Source organism: Lissotriton helveticus, chromosome 2_1, assembly GCF_964261635.1.
Source record: "Lissotriton helveticus chromosome 2_1, aLisHel1.1, whole genome shotgun sequence".
In the NCBI taxonomy this organism is placed as follows: domain Eukaryota; kingdom Metazoa; phylum Chordata; class Amphibia; order Caudata; family Salamandridae; genus Lissotriton; species Lissotriton helveticus.
In genome coordinates, this window is record NC_136059.1 from 461,821,215 (window position 1) to 461,841,742 (window position 20,528).

A 20,528-nucleotide genomic window follows, 5' to 3' on the forward strand; every position below is an offset into this window, starting at 1 on the left:
CGCTGGCTCTGCAGATCTCACGGACCAGGAGGCGTTGTCGGCGACCAGGATGGAGAGGCGAGCTGTCCCACGATGGATGAAGCTGTCGGCGTCGAAGTTACCCAGGATTGGGCAACAAGCCTTGGCTAATTCAAGCCCACGCGGTGGACTCAAAATGGCGTCTTGAGTGGACCAGGAGGGTCCGGGGGGCTCCTCTTTTGGAAGGGAGCAAGGGCCAGCCTGGAGCAACCAGACCAGCAGCAGAAATGTCGTCGGGCGTCGTTCAGAAGGCCACAAGCCAGCGGGCTAGTAGCCAAACAACGCGGGGAGCAGCAAAAAGCAGAAGGGCCCCACGCAGATCGCGGAGATGCTGGGAGGCTGCACTTCGGTGCTGGAGCTGCTCAAGGTCGGGGCTTCTCGGACCCCAAAGCACTCACCAGGAAATTACTCGGCGGGCTTGCTGGAAAGAAGTCGTGCAGTCTTGAAGATGGCCGGTCCCTCGAGGTCTCGTCACACCCACGAATCTCAGCGTGACTGATGATGCAGGTAGAGGTCAGAGGTGCCAGGGAAGCCGGTTCTCGTCGAGCTGGGCAGTCTTGATCCGGAGGAGAGACTTGCAGCAGACCGCAGTGTTCTTAAGGTGGTGCCTGCGGATGCAGGGTGACTACTCCTTAGTCACAAGGGAGAAATCTTAGGAAGAAGTCTTGAGTTCCTTTCATGGAAAGTAGTTTCAGGATTCAAAGATGATCTGATTTGGAAGGGGGCCAGTTCCTACCTTTATCCTGTAAAAAGGGGCTGGCACGCGACTAAGTCCTGCCCTAGGGGTGGGACTAGGAGGGGGGTGGTTACACCCACTTCCTTGGCGGGCTTTTCCCCAGCACAGGGTCTGGAGTGACCCTGGAACTGGTTCCAGCCAGCCTATGCACAGTGAGCACCGGGGTGCCACGTGCAGTCACCTTCCTCTAAAGCCCTGCCTACCTACAATACACAAAACCCTGTCTGGGACGGTGCTGGCACCGCCCCTGGCAGGAAACCCTTTGTCCTTATCTCCTGCTCTGGGAGGACTCCCAGCAGCAGGAGGGCAGACTTGTGTCTCGGTGGCAGCATCCATTTTGTGGAGCTGAGGCTCTGTTTGACTTTAACCGGGGTTAGGGGTTACATACATGTCGTGTCCCTCTAGAAGGGTGGAATGCTAACCCCGTCGCCAGAATTGGCGAGGGGTTAGTATTCCAATTCGTATGACACCTTACTCGACATGTTTTGATAAAGCGATACCAGAGTTGGCATATAACCGCGAGGATTATAATGCACTTAAGAGTATATGGTATGCGATATCATGGAAACGGCTAAGGGATGGATCCCGAAGGCCGCAGACAGGCTCAGCTCATGCCAGAGCACCATCTCACACGATTCCAAGCACTCTGCCTTCAGGATTGTTAAGGCCTGCCATAGGAGTGACTGATAGGAGATCTGTGTGTCCATTTTAGGGTTAGATATAGGTATACTATATCTAAAGCAAAGGGTGAGTACACCACCTTGCCCCAGCTGTCGTGCAGCCAGTTGTGTCAGTTTAGTTAGTCAGCCCAGGGGTGGCATAATACATGCTTCAGCCCCTGGGAGACTTCTGGGTACACCTCAGCCCTGGGTACAGGGACTTGGAGAGGGCCCAGTGCCAATTCAGTACCTGAGTACAATTTGGATAGAGAGAACAGCTAGGCTGTGGGTCTGATTAGCAGGCCCACAGCCAGGGAAAGTCGTAAACCAGTGCAGCAAAAAGCAAAAAATCTGGGTGATCATAGGATTGCAGACCCTACTCTCCTACATGACCCCCCCCAAACTTTGGGACAATAAACTAACCTTGACCAGGTGAGTCTTCTTGCTCTAAGTGGAAATACCTGGAGAGCCCATCAGCATTGCTGTGATCAGTACCAGGTCTATGCTCCACTGTAAAATCCATCCCCTGTAGGGAAATGGACCACCTAAGCAGTTTGGGGTTTTCACCCTTCATCTGATTTAGCCACAAGAGGGGCTTATGGTCTGTCTGAATGGTGAAGTGAGTGCCAAACAAGTAGGCCCTCAGCTTCTTCAGGGCCCAGACCACAGCAAAGGCCTCCCTCTCAATAGCTGACCAATTTTTCTCTCTGGGTGTCAACCTCCTACTAATGAAAGCAATAGGCTGATCATTACCATCAAAATTCAGTTGAGACAGAACAGCCCCCACACCCAACTCAGAAGCATCTGTTTGGACAATGAATGGCTTGGAGTAATCTGGACTCTTTAGGATAGGTGCTGTGCACATGGCCTGCTTTAGGTCATTGAATGCTTTCTGACAGCTTGCTGTCCACTGAACTTTCTTTGGCATCTTTTTGCTTGTCAGGTCATTAAGAGGGGTCACTATGGACCCATAATTTCTGACAAACTTCCTATAGTACCCAGTCAGGCCCAAGAAAGCTCGAACCTGAGTCTGGGTGATTGGAGGAGTCCAGTCCTTGATGGCCTGTATCTTACTCTCCAGTGGCTGAACCTGGCCTCCACCTACAAGGTGGCCCAGGTACACAACCTGTGTCTGCCCTATCTGGCACTTTGTGGCCTTGATAGTGAGGCCTGCCTTTTGCAGGGCCTCTAACACTTTCCTCAGGTGGACCAGGTGATCCTCCCAGGTGGAGCTAAAGACAGCAATATCATCAAGATAAGCTGCACAGAAGTCATCCAGCCCAGTGAGGACTTGATTCACCAACCTTTGGAAGGTGGCAGGTGCATTCTTCAGTCCAAAGGGCATTACCACAAATTGATAATGCCCTCCAGGGGTAGAAAATGCTGTCTTGGGTTTGGCCTCCTCAGCTAACCTGATTTGCCAATACCCAGCTGTCAAATCAAATGTACTTAAGAAGTTGGCAGAAGCCAATTTATCTATAAGTTCATCTGCTCTTGGTATTGGGTGGGCATCAGTCTTAGTGACTGCATTGAGGCCTCTGTAGTCTACGCAAAACCTCATCTCTTTCTTACCACCCTGGGTGTGAGGCTTTGGCACTAGAACTACTGGGCTAGCCCAAGGGCTATCTGAGGGCTCAATGACTCCCAACTCCAACATTTTCTGCACTTCAGTTTTGATGCAGTCTCTAACATGATCAGGCTGTCTGTAGATTTTACTCTTGACAGGCAGACTTTCTCCAGTGTCAACATCATGGGTACACCAATCAGTTTGGCTGGGTGTCAGAGAGAACATATGCCTGAAGGATTGCAAGACTTGCCTGCAATCCTGTTGCTGATGTTCAGTGAGGCTGCCACAAAAGACAACACCATCAACTGATCCATCATCAGGATTCTGAGTGAGCAGGTCTGGGAGAGGGTCACTCTCTTCCTCCTGTCCCTCATCTGTGGCCATGAGCAAGCTCATGTCCTTCCTGTCAACATATGCCTTGAGCCTGTTAACATGGAGCACTCTGAGAGGGCTCCTGGGAGTTCCAAGGTCCACCAAGTAGGTAACCTCTCCCTTTTGCTCAATGATGGTGTGGGGCCCAGACCATTTGTCTTTCAGAGCTGCTGGGGCCACTGGCTCCAGCACCCACACCTTCTGTCCTGGCTGGTACACAGTCAGAACAGCCTTTTGGTCATGCCAAGCTTTTTGAAGTTCTTGGCTGGCCTCAAGGTTTTTGGATGCCTTTTCCATATACTCAGCCATCCTGGAGCGGAGACCAAGTACATAGTCCACTATGTTGGTTGCAGGCTTTTTGAGAGGTCTCTCCCATCCTTCCTTCACCAAACACAGGGGTCCTCTTACAGGATGCCCATACAGAAGCTCAAAAGGGCTGTAGCCAACCCCCTTCTGTGGGACCTCTCTGTAAGCAAACAAGAGGCAGGGGATCAGGACATCCCATCTTCTCCTAAGAGTTTCAGGTAGTCCATGAATCATCCCTTTCAGGGTCCTGTTGAATCTCTCAACAAGCCCATTGCATTGTGGGTGGTAGGGTGTGGTGAACTTGTAGTTCACACCACACTCCTTCCACATTGCAGTCAGATATCCTGACATGAAGTTTGTACCTCTGTCAGAAACGACCTCCTTAGGGAAACCCACTCTGGAGAACACTCCAACTAGGGCTCTTGCCACTACAGGGGCTGTAGTGGTCCTAAGGGGAATAGCTTCAGGATACCTGGTGGCATGATCCACTACCACCAGTATAAACTTGTGCCCTGATGCTGTCTGGGGTTCCATTGGACCAACAATGTCAATCCCCACTCTTTCAAAGGGAACCCCCACCACAGGTAGTGGTATGAGGGGGGCCTTTGTTGTGCCACCTGACTTACCACTGGCTTGGCAAGTGACACAGGAGCGACAAAACTCCTTGGTATTCTCATTCATATGGGGCCAGTGAAAGTGTGAGACAAGCCTGTCCCAAGTCTTTGTCTGACCTAAGTGACCTGCAAGGGGAATTTCATGGGCCAAGGTGAGAAGGAAACCTCTCAGAGACAAGGGGATGACCAGCCTCCTGGTTGCACCAGGCTTGGGGTCTCTTGACTCAGAGTACAGGAGTCCATCTTCCCAGTATACCCTGTGGGCACCTGTGGCATTCCCTGCAGCCTCAGCAGCAGCCTGCTGTCTGAGGGGTTCAAGGGAAGGGCAGCTCAACTGTTCCTTCCCCAGGTGTGCTCTGGAGGGTCCCCCTGAGCCCAGAAACTCAACTTGATCAAGTTCAAGCTCTTTAGGCTCAGTTTCCCTCAGCTCTTCCAGATCAGCCTCCTCAGAGACTTGATCCTCAACCTGGGGCAAGGGGGAAGGCAAAGCCTTACCCTTACTGCTCTTCTTCTTGGAAGGTGTCTGGTCCATCATTTCAGGATCCAGCACCTGTTCAGTGGGGCATTTTCTGGCCTGTGACCTAGTCACAGCAAGCACATGTGCTGGCAAGCCTAACATTTCCATGTGAGTCCTCTGCTCCACTTCTGACCATTGTGATGACTCCAAATCATTGCCCAACAAACAATCAACTGGGAGGTCTGAACTGACTACAACTTTCTTTTGTCCCTTCACTCCACCCCAGGAGAAAGCCACAATTGCCACACTATGACTAGTAGTGACATTGCTGGCATTGGTCACCAGGAAATCAGTACCTGGCATGATCTGTCCAGGGTCCACAAAGTTAGGTGTCACCATGGTGACACTGGCACAAGTGTCCCTATAGGCCTGAGCCATTTTGCCATTAATCAAAGGTGTCTGCCTGTATTTGCCCAAAGTATTGGGACTTATCTCAGGGGACATATCCATATCCCCTGTACAGACAAGGACAGCCTGAGTGAGTGTGCCAACTAAGTTGTCAGACCCCTCAGTACCCAAGGTTAACCCAACTAAGGCCTTGGGAGGTACACTACCACTACTGACTGTACTAGGGGGTGCAGTTGCCTTAGGGGCTGTAGTGGCAGGAGTTTGTCCTCCTCTTTTGGTGCACTCACTAAACCAGTGAGATTTACTTTTACAGTACTGGCACCACCTTTTTGACTGGCCTTCTTGAGTCTTCTTCTTCTGGGAAGCCTGACCCCCACCCTCTTTGGTTTGTTGGGGACCTGGTGAAGACTTCTGGTCATTTTGCTCATTCTTAACATTACCCTTCTGGTCTGCTTTCTTCTGACCACCCTGGTTCTGGTTCTGGTTCTGCTTGATCCTTGTCCTGACCCATTTGTCTGCCTTCTTTCCCAATTCTTGGGGAGAGGTCAGATCTGAATCAACAAGGTGCTGGTGCAACAACTGGTTCTGACAATTGTTTAAAATTTGTTCTCTCATCATTAGATTATACAATCCTGTGTAATCTGTAACCTTGCTACCCAGCAACCAGCCCTCCAAAGCCTTAGTGGCACAATCCACAAAGTCAGACCAGTCCTGAGACTGAGTTTTCTGGGTGTCTCTGAACAGCAACCTGTACTGCTCAGTGGTTAAACCAAACCCATCAACCAGTGTATTCTTCAGGACCTGGTAATTGTTAGCATCCTCTACTCTTGTAGTGAGGAGCTTATCTCTACCTTTACCATCAAAGGAGAGCCACAGTATAGCTGCCCACTGACTCTGGGGAATGCACTGCACAGTGCAGGCCCTCTCCAGAGCAGCCATCCATTTCTGGATATCATCCCCTTGCTTAAAGGGGGGCACTATCTTAGTCAGGTGTTTAGTATCTAAACCCTTCTCTCTATCTCTTGGGAGATTGCTGCCACCAGTGGGAGCTAGCCCACTCATCTGCTGCTCTCTAGCAAAGGCAAGCTTCTCTTTGGCCAGGGCAAGTTCTTCCCTTTCAATCCTCAGTTCAGCTTGTCTCATTCTAGCTTCATGCTCTTTTCTCTGAGGGGAAGTAAATCTCCTCTGTGGAGGATTCCTTCTCCCCTGAGAAGAGGCATTAGAGTGCAGAGATCTGTTGGAGTCCCTAGAAAGAGATCTATCTCTCCTAACTCCAAGGTTAGGCCCACTTCGGGTTAGTACTGGGGGTCCCCCAGATCCTAGCCCAAGTAAGTCTAAGTTGGTCCTAGTTAGCCTTCTGACTACCTCAAGACCTTTGTCTACCTCATCCCCAGAGAGTTCCTCCTGATCCTCCTCCTCCTCAACTGCAGTAGCAGTGTTGGGGAGGTCTGGATCCCCAGAGGTTCCCTCTAAGGCTGGCATGTTCTCATGTAACTGAGAAAGCTTTCTGGCATCATATGTCTCTAAGAGACCTATCAGAAAGGGAATGGTGGGGTTAGACCCCTGCTTCAGTTTTCTGGAGACACAGATTTGTCTCATCTCCTGGAAACTGAGAGCTGCATATCTTGAAGTGACCTGTGGAGGGTCAACACTGACCAGGGGAGTCTCAGTATAATCTCCCTGGGTAGACATGCTTTTCTAGTGAGGTGTAAGTGGTGCACTTACCTACACTATATGTTTGCCTACTGATCCCTTGCTAGAGTTGTAGTTTAGGGTGTGCTAGGCCCTAGGAGCTACAACAGCTGGTTCAGTAGAACTCAGAGTATTCTAAGCTAAGTTATATGTACCTTTAGTACTTATGTGATCTTTCACAAGATATTCTTAGGGCATGTGTGGTAAAACAACAGCAAGCTCAAATCCCAACCGCTGCTCACCAATGTGAGAAGTTGGCCTGATGTGCAGTGTTCACTATTCTAGTGATCACTATATATCAGTCCAAACAACCCTTATTGATGATTGGTTGTAAGTCAACCTTATAGACCAGCTATCCTAGTAGCATGGATACGAGCAGTCTAAGGCTAAGACTCTAGAGGGCGTGTTAAGCCAGCTGTTTTACCATCACATTACCCCTTGAACACCCAGTGAAAGGACACCACACAAGTGTTATGAAAATAAACAGTGTATTTATTAGAATCACAACAACCCTGTACTCTTTATGAGGACAGGGTGCTAGGCACACAACAAAACTCTTACGAAAATACTTAAGTTAGCACGTTATACACAAATGCCCGAGGGGCACGAAAAACCATATACTTAAAAAGTGGAATGCGAAATTACTAGCAGGTAAGTACAGTACTAATAGGCTTTGGAATCGCTAGGACTTAACTAGGGAATCGTTAGATTACTTCTAGGAGACCTAGGGGACTCGGGTGCAGAGTGTGCACTATCACGCGGGATGCGGGACAAAGTCTATGGAAGCTAGTAAAGGCAAAGTTAGTGTTCACGGGCGAACCCGACCTGGTAGGAAGAAAACGACAGTGGATCCTGACCCTAGGATAGTGAGGCTATGCTGGGACACCGAAGTGCCGAAGTTACCTAGCCCAGGGGCTGCAGCTGCATAGGTCTGAAAAGACGTCGGGGATCTCGTTGCCGGACCAGGAGCCTGGAAGAAGGAAGTTGCTGGCAGGCGACCAGTGAAGGAAAGTTCGTTGGATCCAAGCCTGGATCGAGGAAGAAGAAACCTGAAAGCAGAGGGGACCAAGTTCTTGAATCACTAGCCAGTGATTAAGTGGGCACCAGGATGGCACCGGGCGAAGTCACCTCGACTAGGTGAGTGGGCGACGCTGGCTCTGCAGATCTCACGGACCAGGAGGCGTTGTCGGTGACCAGGATGGAGAGGCGAGCTGTCCCACGATGGATGAAGCTGTCGGCGTCGAAGTTACCCAGGATTGGGCAACAAGCCTTGGCTAATTCAAGCCCACGCGGTGGACTCAAAATGGCGTCTTGAGTGGACCAGGAGGGTCCGGGGGGCTCCTCTTTTGGAAGGGAGCAAGGGCCAGCCTGGAGCAACCAGACCAGCAGCAGAAATGTCGTCGGGCGTCGTTCAGAAGGCCACAAGCCAGCGGGCTAGTAGCCAAACAACGCGGGGAGCAGCAAAAAGCAGAAGGGCCCCACGCAGATCGTGGAGATGCTGGGAGGCTGCACTTCGGTGCTGGAGCTGCTCAAGGTCGGGGCTTCTCGGACCCCAAAGCACTCACCAGGAAATTACTCGGCGGGCTTGCTGGAAAGAAGTCGTGCAGTCTTGAAGATGGCCGGTCCCTCGAGGTCTCGTCACACCCACGAATCTCAGCGTGACTGATGATGCAGGTAGAGGTCAGAGGTGCCAGGGAAGCCGGTTCTCGTCGAGCTGGGCAGTCTTGATCCGGAGGAGAGACTTGCAGCAGACCGCAGTGTTCTTAAGGTGGTGCCTGCGGATGCAGGGTGACTACTCCTTAGTCACAAGGGAGAAATCTTAGGAAGAAGTCTTGAGTTCCTTTCGTGGAAAGTAGTTTCAGGATTCAAAGATGATCTGATTTGGAAGGGGGCCAGTTCCTACCTTTATCCTGTAAAAAGGGGCTGGCACGCGACTAAGTCCTGCCCTAGGGGTGGGACTAGGAGGGGGGTGGTTACACCCACTTCCTTGGCGGGCTTTTCCCCAGCACAGGGTCTGGAGTGACCCTGGAACTGGTTCCAGCCAGCCTATGCACAGTGAGCACCGGGGTGCCAGGTGCAGTCACCTTCCTCTAAAGCCCTGCCTACCTACAATACACAAAACCCTGTCTGGGACGGTGCTGGCACCGCCCCTGGCAGGAAACCCTTTGTCCTTATCTCCTGCTCTGGGAGGACTCCCAGCAGCAGGAGGGCAGACTTGTGTCTCGGTGGCAGCATCCATTTTGTGGAGCTGAGGCTCTGTTTGACTTTAACCGGGGTTAGGGGTTACATACATGTCGTGTCCCTCTAGAAGGGTGGAATGCTAACCCCGTCGCCAGAATTGGCGAGGGGTTAGTATTCCAATTCGTATGACACCTTACTCGACATGTTTTGATAAAGCGATACCAGAGTTGGCATATAACCGCGAGGATTATAATGCACTTAAGAGTATATGGTATGCGATATCATGGAAACGGCTAAGGGATGGATCCCGAAGGCCGCAGACAGGCTCAGCTCATGCCAGAGCACCATCTCACACGATTCCAAGCACTCTGCCTTCAGGATTGTTAAGGCCTGCCATAGGAGTGACTGATAGGAGATCTGTGTGTCCATTTTAGGGTTAGATATAGGTATACTATATCTAAAGCAAAGGGTGAGTACACCACCTTGCCCCAGCTGTCGTGCAGCCAGTTGTGTCAGTTTAGTTAGTCAGCCCAGGGGTGGCATAATACATGCTTCAGCCCCTGGGAGACTTCTGGGTACACCTCAGCCCTGGGTACAGGGACTTGGAGAGGGCCCAGTGCCAATTCAGTACCTGAGTACAATTTGGATAGAGAGAACAGCTAGGCTGTGGGTCTGATTAGCAGGCCCACAGCCAGGGAAAGTCGTAAACCAGTGCAGCAAAAAGCAAAAAATCTGGGTGATCATAGGATTGCAGACCCTACTCTCCTACAATGACAAATACATTTTTCAAACTATCTGTGGTATGTACATATAATTGTGAGTTTTTCGATCTCAACTTTTCTTTTTCTTGATCTCTGTCCACACATTTATTTCTTAACGCAATATGATGGATTAGGACATTATTTGTCTTGTTTCTCTTGGACAATTACTCAGATTATCGGCAGGTATAGGTGCATGGTGACATTATGGGTAAATGACCTATACCATTATGACTCATTTTGTCTCACTAGTATTTTATGTGCTGAAAACCCTCCACATCTTTTAAATGCACAATGTTTTTAAACCCACAAGTGGGTCTTATATTCACTATATATATGTAATTTACATGTCTAAAATAAATTTCTCATTTTTTCATCATTTTCAGTCCTCTGCTTCTTGTCTTGTGTCAGTGGATTGCTTATCTATGCTGGATTTGATTTGTTATCCTAAGTGTATATTCATTTCTCTGATGTGTAATTTCTACATGTTGTATATATTTTATATATTTTTTCATTTTGTGTAAGTTAATGTTAACATTTTTGTCTGTTGTTCAATATGTTTTGATGTCTCAAATGTTCGTGCTCTTGTTTTACAAAAAAACCTTTGTACATAGTTATCACATTACAGCCCCGAAGAAGTCCACCCCCATGTGGGCGAAATTAGTTGGCTGGTTTTCCTTGATAGGAACGTATGAAGCAACAATAAAGAGAAGATTTTTAATAACCTCTTTACAGCTTTTTGATATACCTTGTATTAATAGAGATATTGCGAAAGTGGTGCACCACTGTATACCTGTTTTTCCCAATCTGGCTTGGCACTCCTTGGGCAGCGGGTGCCTACAGAGAGTGCACACATTTCTGATCAGACACTTTCATTAATAAACTTTCTCTGGGGAGAGAACAGTGAGGGTGCAGCATCTAGTGGAGGCCACTACAGATTTTTCTTTCTAAGTTAACATGTGTTCTACCCTCGGGTAGCTTGGCACATAGCAGCCTAGTTTAACTCAGAGGCAATGTGTAAAGTAGTTGTGCAACACTTCTTCAAACAGTAACACAGTGAAAACACAACACAAAAGGAGCCCACACCAGAGTTAGCAAAAATAGAGCAATGTTTAATAAATAATACAAGATTAAAGTGACAAAAATCCAATCTTTAGAACTGGAGATATTCAATGTTAAAGATTTTAGCAAAAATAGCACCAAAAGGTGTAAAGCACCAAGGGGCATATTATCAAGGGGGTTTATCTCCGCTTTTTTGGCTTTAAAAGCCAAGAAAGCGGAGATAAAATTATCTCCCTATTACCTAGCTGTCCCTAACACCAGTTAGCGACAGCTAGTAGGAGATAGCGACCATCTTGGGCCCCACTTTGCATGTCAGTGATATTTATCACTAATGACATGCAAAGTGGGCGTGCCAAGATGTTAGCGACTGGAAACAGTCGCTAACATTGCTATCTTCTATTACCAACTTTTGGAGATATTCGCGCTAAGCGCGAATATCTCCAAAAACTAACACCTGCCCTGAGCAGTTCTTAGCCATGTTATCCAATGGGAGGTGGATAACATGGCTAAGAGCATTAGCTCGGTAATGCATGAATATCGCTGACTTTTCAGCGATATTCATGCATTGCGGCCGTTTTTTATCGCATTTGCGATAAACCTTGATAATAGCAAGGTTTATCTGCGATAATTTCTGACGATGCTTAGCGTTAAAAAATTCGTTGCTAAGCATCGTTAGCGATAAATATCGCTTAACGTTGGTAATATGCCCCCAAATGTGGATGTTTGGTCATGCCAGACCAATTTCATAAGTGCAGGTCGACCACGATGGAGCACGGGCTGGCTACAGGGACCCGATTCGGCAAGCTGTACACAGGTAGTAGTGTCAATCCTGGTTTGCAGAGCATTGGGAGGATCCGTGTCAAAGTTGCGACGCGCAGCTGAAGCGATAAGTCAGTTCCAAGAAGCAGCACAGCTGAGGTGTGCGGTCCTGTTGTGCCATTGTCGAAGATCATGTCAACGAGGGCTTGCGATGCGAAGTCCAGAGATGGGTATGCATTGGTTTAGAGGAACTGTGAGACTGCGATGCAGAGTCCGGTGTCATCATAGAGGCTGCCTTTGATAAAAGATGCGAGGGGCTGCGCCGAGGATGCGCCACACCATGGCGGTTCCGAATGGGATGCGAGCTGCGCTGGCTATATGGATCTTTGTGGCAGGTCCAAACCACACAGCAGCGGAGAAGGTGTGGTTCTACTTGTGGTTACACAGAAAAGAAGATGTGCCAGTTTCGCTGGATTAACAGAGGCTGGAAAAACAACTTAAGCTCACTTCCGAGGGTCAAGGACTGGTGTGGCATCACATAGCAGGATAGACTCACAGATGGCAGAGTCAAGGTGCAGGTGCATGGCAGTTGGAGCCTTCTGCTCCTGAAGCTCTTGGAGTCACTCTCGGGTTCTGGGTTCAAGAGATGCAGGTCCAGTTTTTCTCACCCAGGCAGGAGGGCAGCAGATCAGCACCGCAAAGCAGGAGTCAAGAAGAGTGTAGTCTAGCATAGCAGCAGTCCTTCAGGAGCACAGCAGTCCTTCTTCCTTGCGGAATATCCACAGGTCCATCAGTGTACTGAAGAGCTGATGTCTGGGGTTCAGTATTTATATTCAGTTGTGTCTTTGAAGTGCGGGACAAGCTTCTACAGGCTTCCCTTTGTAGTCCTCAGGCATCCTGCCTTGCCTATCCTGGCTCCAGACTAAGTACAGGGGGTATGCAGGCCTTTGTGTGGAAGCAGGACACAGCCTATTCAGGTGTAAGTGGGACTGTGCCCAGCTCCTCCCTCCCATCCTGCCAGTGATATCCCATCCAGGGACACCTAAGCTCCATATTGTGAGTGGATTTCTAGGAGGAATACATAATGCCTAAAAGTCAGCTACACCCACTTATTTGACGAGAGAAAGGCATGAACATGGCAATTTTCTAACAGTATACAGAAACGTGATGGATGGAACGCTTGAGTTAATCTCAGCCACTGGCTTGGGCCACATCCCAATCAATTGTTTTTGACCACCATGATGCCTCGGTTTGGACCCAGCAATCAGTCTTGACCCTGCTCCTCATGGGAAGAGTCCAGTCCGTAAGTGCCAGGCCAGGTCCTCACTGAACTGGAACACAAGCAACCTAGGACCAGTTTCACCCTAGTAAGTAGCTAGTGGCTGAGATTAATGCAAGCATTCATCCATTCTCTTGTTGTTTTCGCATTTGCTGCTGTAAGTGTGCCAGGTACGCCAGGTATGCCAGATGTGGATTCCAGGCTCACTTTGCCACTGGAACCAAGCTTTCCCTGGCTGAAGATCCCTAACTTGGTCAAAATTGTTATTATGCATCTGCATCTATTACTTCAACAATTGACTTTCAAAAGCCATCAATAAACAAAAATATTTTTTTTAATTGTAAAATAACTTCAATAATTCCGATTAGATCTCTTCTGCTATTTACACATAATCCTTCTGCAATGTAAGATCTATGGAGCATATTGCCAACAAGTAGCGATATTTATAGCTAAATAGGCTTAGCGACGATTTTTTTATCGCTGAGCATCGCCGGAATTTATCGCTGAGATACCGTGCTATTAGCAACATTTATCTCTAAAGCGATACATTTTCTGGGGATAGCGGCGAAATGCGTGAATATCGCTGAGAATACAGCGATATTCACGCATTAGCGACAAAATGCTCTTAGCCATGTTATCCACCTCCCATTCGATAACATGGCTAAGAACTGGTCTGGCCAGGTGTTAGTATTTGGAGATATTCGCGCTTAGGGCGAATATTTCCATCGCTACGCCTGCCCTGATAATAGGAGATAGCGATGTTAGCAACTGTTTTCAGTCGCTAACAGTTTGGGTACTCCCTCTTTGCATGTCATTAGCGATAAATATCGCTAACATGCAAAGCGGGCCCCAAACTGCTCGCTATCCCCTAAAAGCTGTAGCTAACTGTTGTTAGCGACAGCTTGCTAATAGGGCAATAGAATTATCGCCGCTTAGCGGCCGGAAACGGCCGCTAAAGCGGCGAAAATTCCCTATCACCACCCTTAATTATATGCCCCTATATTTTCATTGATGAATTAATACATACAGATTTGTTCACTTACTCCATCCCTGATGAAACTGGGGATCAAGGGGCATATATGCAAGAACCTCATTAAAATTATCGCCGTTTTAGCGGCAGGAAACTGTAGCTAAAACGGCTATAATGGGCTTGCTAATATGTGTTATAGAATTCCAATAGAAGCCCAGGTTAGATGTGTAGGACATCTAACCTGGGCTTCTATTGGAATTCTATAACTCATACTAGCAAGCCCATTATCACCGTTTTAGCAGCAGTTTCCTGCAGCTAAAACGGCGATAATTTCAACGAGGTTCTTGCTAATATGCCCCATCTCTCTTCAAGCAGTTTCAAATATTTTCAAATCCTTTCTTTGAATGTTCTCAAAAATGCAATGCAAGATTGTAAATCAGGATCACCCCTTGTCTCTGTACCTATTAAAATATGATATAAAAACATTCCCTGTATTATTAAATTGTCAATGTATCTCTTATTTAAGCAGTAGTTCTGTCTGAATTGAAACAAACCATTGTTAAGGTTATCTTAAAAAAAGGACTTGATTGCAATTTTTCGACCAATATTAGACCCGCCACAGTCAATCTGGTTGTGGTTGAGATTCTGGAGAAGGTTGCAGCTAGTCTTGTTTTTTTACCTTGAAACACATAAAATCACAAGACGTGTTCTTTGCGGTATCAAGGTCTCTGCTCTAGCCTGGTTGAACTCCTTCCTAAACTACAGAACTCGACATGTAATGTAATTATACATCCACTTCTTCCATCAGATGCTTTAACTTGACAAGACTGGTGGGTTGTCATGCTCAATTGTTATTCTTTCAATAGCATATCGCTTTACATCACTGAAAACGTATGAGCCATATTACTTTTATCAGGTAATCATATGAAATTGTGATTTGATCCTTTGTTTAAAATTAATGCAATGACCTCCAGCTGTAGTCTCAGCCTCTAATTTCCAACTTCGGAATTTGAAGCTTATTCTAGTCCTTCTTTCTCCTGATGGGTATCTGGGGATATGTCATTTAGTGGATAGCCCCCTTTAATTTAAATGCGCCATGGATATATCATTAAGTGAACTCAAATTATTATCAGAACGTGTTTCTGGCATTGCCCACAATGTAAAAAGATTAAGTGTATCTGGGTTCATTTAATAAGGCTGGAGTGCCCGCTAAACTCAGATAAATGAATGAACAGGAATAAAAGTGTCTGCTTTTTTGCAAGAGGAGAAATAGACGCAGCACAAAACCCAGTAACCTAGGAAACGCTTGGACGCTCACACGCCCATGCGCGTCGACCATGTAACCCCCGTAAACCTGGGCCGAGTTCGTGGAGTTGCACTACGCGGAGCTACTCGAAGTGCAAAGAAAGTCTGTTGCACTACGCGGTGTTCCGCAAGCGGCGGAGTACGGTAGAAAAATGCCATCCGCAGTGATTACACAGTGCCGGATGCTTGTCCGCACTGTGTAATCATTGCGAACAGCACCATGCACAGCGCAAGCTTACCTTTTCTGCCACCCGAGTAGATTTTTACTCGAGCGGCAGCTTTCTCAATGCGAACGGGCAGTTTCTCAACGCGAGCGGTCGCGATTATATGTGACCACTCGCAATGAGAAACCTGATCCCCGCGTTGAGAAACCTTGCCGGAGGCCTATTTTCAAGTAAACAAAACAAGAGTGTTTCAAGGTAGTAACGAACCACCGGTATGGAGCAAACAAACGACTTCACTTAAGGCGTTAAGGAAAGCCCTCACTCACCACCTAGTGATGACATGCTTCATCATCGGGCCCCACAAAAGAGACCTAGCGTCCCTTTTGTGTGCTTCAACGCCAGATCTACTGCGGAGCGGGTTGGTGGGTAAGGACAGTGTTGTGCAAAGAAAATTAGGTGAGTGGTGAGAGGTTTAAAAAGAAGTCTGTAGTGTATCAAAATTAGCTTTATTAAGATGATCACTAAGGACTTAGAGATAAAATTATGTGTAGGAAATGCGTCCACAATTAATTAAGTGGTAGTTTCCTAAGTCAGTCGACATGTTTCAGCCACGAAACGGTATAAATTTACCTGGCATTCATCAGGACTCAGTGTGAATAAACCCTGGCGGTATGGACTCTCTAAGGCCCACCCTTACCTAGGGGCGTGAAAGTGAAAATTAAATAGTGAAAAAGTGCAAAAAATTCGAAAGAAAAAATGTCTTTCTAATAACTCCTGGTTTAGGAGGCTTCCGAATTTACGGTTTCTGCACTTTCTAGGGTGTAATGGATTCACACCATGGGTCACAGGAGGGGGGTGGGAGCATAATTGGCACACCGCCCTCGACGCTCGGCACCCGTTGTATACCTGTAGCGACCCTCCGATGGACCCTGAAGAAGATAGGAGGCCTATTTTCCACACTCGCGCTCGGCAACTTGATTTTGGCAATCGTGAATGAGGAAAACTCTTACTGGGAGGTGGATTTTCCTCGCCAACTTGACGTTGATGATCGCGAGCGAGGAAAAAAATTCAGCTCCCCTGCACGAAGCGGAGTTTTTCGGCACTCTGCGAGCTCCGCGTAACACGGAGTGTGGGAAACTCCACAATCTCCGCGAGAAGAGCATAGTTCACTGCCCAGGGTTACGTAACAGGCCATGCCACATGATAAGGCAGCCTGGTACGACCCGATCCCCGGTCACCTACACAGCATAACCGGGGAAGTCTAGGGCAGAGCACCCACCTTGACGAAGTAAGGAGCACGGGGTCAGGAATATCCGATGGACACCTGGGTCCGGTAGGCCTTTACACGCAGCCAGCCTTTTTTACACGCTAATGTTACCGAACAGCAGAGCCTGTTGGCTTTCATTACGCGGGGTATAATTAACAACTGTATGAACACTAGAGACATGGGAAGCCACCAGATATTGCCACCTTTTTTAAGGGTGACATGATGTGACTATAGACATCATGATCAATGTTCTTACGCTTTCTCAACAAGTGAATTTACTCCAAGGGGGTCTCATCAGCGATCTGATCAACACTAAACGATCGGGTCCGATTCACAAGTGCAATGTGATGAACTACTGATTAACCATTGGATGTCTTGTTTTTTACCTGTCTCCCCTAGTGTGTGACTACAGGGGAGGGGGCTCTCCATCGTTCTTGTGAGTTTTAGCTTATTTGCTTCTGAAACTCGGTGAGTTGAGCGTTCTATTTTAGAGTGTGTAAGTGTAGAGCTTATATGAGATGGACACAAGTCCAGTGACGTATGACTACCTGCGTCTATATATTTATGAGGTCAACTTACCTAATGTATGATTGACATACCTGAGTGCGGACAAGCATTGAGTGTATTGGACAAACTATGACCACACATTTTTTACTTGGTGTCACAAGCGAGCTAATACTAGCACTGTGTGAATAAAAGGATGTATTCCACGTGCGAGTAATAAGTCTCTTGCTTGTTCTCATTCCTTACAGTACATTAAGTGCAAGTTACGTGGGGGCATCCTCGTTTTAGGAACAACTGGTTCCTATGGAATACCATATACTGGTATCGAGGGTGGACATAATACTAGTGGGATCAAGAAAAGGTTCTGATGAATGCCGATGTGACCTATAACTACGGGCATGAATACGGCAGAAGTATGTTGACAAACTGACAGTAAGGAGGGGTATTGGAATTCCTTACTCTTGCCTGTCAGCACCATCCTTTTTCTTTTTAGCCCTGGCTGGAGGATCCAGGAATACATTTTTGAGTAGTGACACTTCCAAGCTAGTTTTAATCTTCACTGCCCTTTTCTTATGGTAATCTCATTATTAATTTGGCAAGTATTTGTATATTTTACATGTTTGTATTGTCTACCCCTCCCTTTGGCTCCACCCCAAGCGTTGGTTTGCGCGGGTATGTAGTACAGCAAAGCCTGATGATGAAGCATGTCACAATCTTGTGAGTGAGGGCAGTATTTTCACACTGTGCATGTGCCACCACCAAGACCTTTTCTTTTTTCACACTCTCTGTTGGAACCGGAGGTCTCTGGTTGGCACAGGTATGCACTTGTGACAAGCAGGGACCCTCGCTCCACGTCAGGGCAAACTACTCCTTCGAATAACCCCTGCTCACCCTCTAGGTAGTGTGGCGCGAGCAGACAAGGCTAATCCTCAGGGCGATAGTAAGTTAAGCATTTATGATCACACACAGTAAACCCACTGACCCACCACAAATGGACACCAGTCATGTAGTTGTATCAAAAATACGTATACTTTATATAAAAGATAGATTCAAGCAGGATTATCACAAGACCATGTAACGTTTAACGATTCGAGGCCACCAGATTATAATAGGCAAGATTTAGTCTTTGAATGTTCGTTGTTCAGCAAGGTACGATGACAGGGAAATAAGAACGTTGCGGACCCTGGATCCGATGTGAACTCGGGACGGAGTTCAAGTGTACCTTGCTTGTGGAAGTCCGAGGCGTTTCAGGCGCGGCTGGTGAGGGCGGACTCCGAACGAAGCCGACGGTTCTCCAGAGGATCTCCCTGGCTCAGGTCCCCCTCGAGGTGCGAGGTGGAGGAACAGGACTGTGGAGGGTTGCGGCGATCCGGGGTCGATGCAGCTCACGGGGCGAGGCGCCGTTCAGGCCTGCGGGACGTACAACTTCTTAGCACGCCAGGTCGTACTCATGGATCTGTGAGGGGCGTCACGTTCTATGGCAGACGAGTGCAACACCAGGCTTCCGGTACCACGGTACGGGGAGGCCTTTCTTGAGGTGCGGCACGGGTCTTGGTATGCCGAGGGCAAAGTGAGACAGTCGGGTACGTTACGACGTACGGACCGTCCGAGGCTATGGAAAGCGCTCCGTGCAGATTCCGGCGGGAGAAGATGAGAGGTGCACAACGCGCTCCGTTAGCGGCGAGGTGGCAGGAGAGCAGGCGGCCCGGCACTGAAGCGGAGAGCGACTCAGGAATGAGCGGGCTCTCTACGGCGGGGCGACCAGGCTCCGAGCTGTCACGACCTGGGAGGGGGCGAAGGCACCCGAGTCACTATTCCGGCGAGGGAATAAGGACTAAGGCCCAACAGCAGACGGGCACAAGCAGATAGAACCCAATGGTCCTGGGGTTCCGTTCAGGGGGCAAGCTCTCGATCATGCCCTTGGAAATCGTTTCAGGCACAAGTCTACAAAGTCCTTTCTGGTCCTTTCCTCTCCGTTCTCAGCAAGGCACCACTGCAGGCCAGTCTTACAGGATTCAGACCGGTTTCCGTCCTTCAGCTTCTCTTGGTCCTTCTAGTCAGGCAGAGGTTCGTCGTGGTCAAAACTGGATCTGATTTGTAAGGAGCGGAGCTCCTATATTTATACCATGATTCTTTTATCTTTGCAGGCCAGGGGGCCTGAGCCTAGTTCAACCCGGTTCTGGAGTACTCTGTTTACAGGAAGCTGCCGTCTTCTTTCAGAGTGCGGGCAGAGACATCAGACGCTCCGCAGGAGGTGGAGCCAGCATTGTGGTGGCGGAGCACAACCCTACTGAGAGTCAAGGACTACTCCGCCCACCCATCCTGGTGTAAGCACCCTATTCACCACCTGGGGGTCCCAACTGTCCCCGGGAATCTCCCAGCCCTGTCACTCACACAAACCCAGACAACAGATACACATCCTGGCAGAGGCGGGCTAAATAGTTAGGCGCGCAAAGGCTATCTTTCTAAAAGTAGCATTTGCAAACCCAGGATATTAAAATAAACCTTACTAAAGGAAGTATTTTATTATTCTGAGTTCAGGCATACTAAACTCGACATGCTACCGTGTTCCCTGAGTCTGCCGGGACTATAGCGTGTAATAGTTCCGACAGCTCATCTTGGCCTAAGAGAACCGGTAGCCCTTCCATAGTGAAGAACGAAAAGGGCGGTAATACACTATGAGGACATGCCACACTCTAGGCTTGTCCTACCTTACGCTTCAATGCACCCTGCCCGTAGGCCTACCATAGGGGCGACTGATATGGAGGTTAGGGAAGGTTCAGGGACTGGCAAGTGTGGGCACTTGCGCAGTCAGCGTGACAGTACGGGACTGTACGCGGGGTCTGCAATGGCGGACCCGAGTCATGTCTTACGAGGCCGCTTCTGTGGGTGGCGCAACCAGCGCTGCAGGCCCACTACCGGCATTTGTATCTACAAGCCCCGGCACTCCTCGTGCACTTTACTGGGGACTGACAGTAAACCACATAAGCCAATCGGGGAAATCAATTACACATATACTTTACATTGGGAGCACTTGCACTGTGGCACGGATTGGCCGTGGCGCAGTGCCCTGAGCATCGAACACCAGCAAAACATCTGAGGCGCATCAGCAAAAAAAGTGGAAGGGAGACTCACGCCAAGGTGCCAGGTCTAACACGTGTCCCCTCCAGCTGAAATGTGGGGAGAACTACCCTTGCCCAGGGAGTTCCTCATCACTAAGGCGGAAAAACCTTGACAGACCGTCAGCATTGGCGTGGTCTCTGCCAGGGCGGTGTTCCCCCGTAAAGTCCATACTCTGTAGAGAAATGGACCACCTCAACAGTTTCGGGGTCTCACCCCTCATTTGCATCAACCATCTGAGGGGCCTGTGGTCCGTCTGAACTCGGAAGTGAGACCCAAACAAGTAGGGTCTTAGCTTCTTCAGGGCCCAGACTACAGCAAAAGCTTCTC